The sequence below is a fragment of the Geospiza fortis genome, unplaced genomic scaffold (assembly GCF_000277835.1).
Source record: "Geospiza fortis unplaced genomic scaffold, GeoFor_1.0 scaffold16, whole genome shotgun sequence".
Taxonomy (NCBI): domain Eukaryota; kingdom Metazoa; phylum Chordata; class Aves; order Passeriformes; family Thraupidae; genus Geospiza; species Geospiza fortis.
The window spans coordinates 4,398,246-4,401,046 of NW_005054302.1; positions in this window are offsets into that span (position 1 = coordinate 4,398,246).

Here is a 2,801-nt window from a genome sequence, read left to right on the forward strand (position 1 = left end):
GCAGCTGGTCCTCCGGCTCGGCAAAGGTCCTGCCGCCATCAGAGAAAACCTCCGGGTGCTCACGGGCGCTCGCTGTGCAAGTGTCCCTGTGCCCCACCGCCCCGGCTGTGCAGGTGGAGAGAGGGCGGTCGGAAAGCTTTCCGCCAAGGATCACGAACTCCCTTTGTGACAGAGTTGGTAGAGACCTTAATTTCCGTCCCGTGTTCTAATTACGAGATGTTTCCTCCCACCCCGCAGTTACTTTTATGCAGTTGAAGTAATCTACCTCTCACCATCCCACCCAGCCTTCTGTGCTTCTGCCGAGGCGGCTGAGCGCCAGGAGCTGCTTAGAAGACATGAATGAAAGTCTGGTGTTGTGATTACGGCTTGTAGCTGATGGAGCATATCGTATACAAGATAAGACATACAGCCATTGCTACTCACAGGCTGCAAATGTGTCTGTGTGTGTATATATATATATATATATTTATATGTATATATATAATTGTTACCCACTGCTATTCTACTGTTGGAATTTATAAAAACTCCTTCTGGTACCCACCAGAAAATGGGCTAGTTTTTAAAAAAAATTGCATCCAATTTACACAAATTCTACACAGAAATGTGAGCCCAACGTGCCACTTTGAAGGGATTATTTTTTCAATAAAATGTGATAGATTTGCCTCAACAAAAGACTGTGGAGGCACAGGGCTATGTTGCTTTCCTGTATGTTTCCACAAACCCTCCTTCTTAGATCTGACATAGCCTGTAGAATGACATCATGATTTTGTTAGTTTGAGTCATTAATTACAAAGGCTGTAGAATTTTTCAGTGGATCTCATCCCCATCCCAGGCACGAGTTTGGAGGGTTCAGTTCATGATGCAAAAGGCCACCTCTCACCCATCCCTGGTTAGTTTACTTAGCTGTACAAAAGGAATTTGAGGCCTCTACTTAAGAAATCAAAATGCTTGTTCCCTCAGTCCCTTATGCTGATGCTGTTTCAGAGCCAGAGTGGTGTCCAAATGTGACTGTGAATATTAATTTAATAGGGGAAATTGGTGAAAGCAAGATGAAAGAATGAGACACATGTAGTGAGTGCTACTTTGCTGCTTATTATGGAAGCCTTTGCCGGTGATTGAGGAGCATATGAGTCAGTTAAAAGCACTGCATGCTGGCGAAAATGATTCTCAATTATCAGAATAAGAAAGAACAGAGCAATATGGAATTGATTTTGAAACTACTTAAAATCACGAGAATTTCACATTAACTTCTTTTTCTTAGTATACTGTAGCTCCTCCTGAGTTTGTCTAAAGGGTCTTTTTGACCTCATCTCCTGTTTAGAAGATCTTGTGATTCTGTAAACCTACAGTACATTGTGGGTGATGAAAACATGACACTCATAGGCATGAGTTACATCTGCTCAAATGGGAGGGCTAATCAAAATGAAGAGAGCTGCTTGATGTCACTGCACTGCTTGTTGGTAAAACCTCATTTCCTCCTTATTGCGTTAGGAAACAACTTGCTTCTCAATTAAAATAGAAACAGGATTCTGACTTGGGAGTCAGAAACCAGGATTTTTCTGTTCTGTGACCACACACCCACGATATGGTAATAGTTCTTTTGAAGGAGGGATTGTAAGTGTTAAAAGACTTTCTCAGGGTAGGACAGCCAGAGGCTGGGGATTTATATGCCTTCAGAACTTCCCACATCTCTTTCTTCTTTCCCCATTGGATGTCCCCAGTCATTCCTACATCACTATTCTTCAGGTTTTGCTGAAACTCAGGATTTCCATGGCTTCTTTGGGACTTTCACAACACTTTCCTGGTCAGCTAATGAAATAAAAAGTTGTTAATAAATGAGAACATACTTGCAGGATTAGTCAGTACTTAAAACCAAGAAAAGGGAAAGTGGGAGCAGCTGCCCTCTTTGGAAACCAGAACCTCCTTTGTTTCCAGAATCTGTATTGGCATAACTACAATGTAATAGAGAATAGCAAAAGTTTAAAAATTATACTTTTTCTAAAACTGATCTCCTGTATGTGTTAACTCTGATTTCCCTTGTCTTCCTTGTCAATCTCTGTCAAGTCAAACTTCCATTAACAGCTCTACATCAGTTATCTCTCTTTTTAGTGTAAGAAATGCACATTCATCTTTTCAGAATTTCTTTGCCTTCTCAATTGTTGTGCACTTTAGCTATTTTCCATTACTTGAATATTTTCTGCCTCAGACAGGGAATGGCTCCCCTCAGTTGTCCAATGCACTGGCCAGCACTTCTAATTAAACCTACTCCTCACCCTGTCAGGCTGGGAAACCTGGGTTTTGTGCTTCTATCCACAACAACCTGCTTCTAAGGTAACCCCCCAAACTCTCTTGATCCACCTTGTGCTTGAGATATCAGATATGCCAGAGCAGATAACTGATTTCAGCATAATGTCATCAGTATCAGTGCCTGTTGCTTGTGTCTTAAAAAACTACTGCTTTACTTGAAGATCCTGAACATTAGGTGTATTTTTTGTTGGCTTTCTGCATTGGTTGTTTGAATACCTTTGGTGGGTAGACACTTGTCCTTTACTTCCACTGCACCACAATTATGGTCCCTGATTCCAAACTGACATCCCTGAAATATCCAGATGATTTGTCAGCTCTTTGTTTAGCCTTCACCTGGCATTTTTTTTACCTTTTTTAGCCATCACATTTTATCCAGATATTTTTTAATGTAGAATCTTGTGCTGCTTCTGCCATTATTTGTGTGGAAAAGCCTACGTACTTATATGACAAAGCTGCTACAACAATGTACATTTTGTTAATTTATGTTACCACAG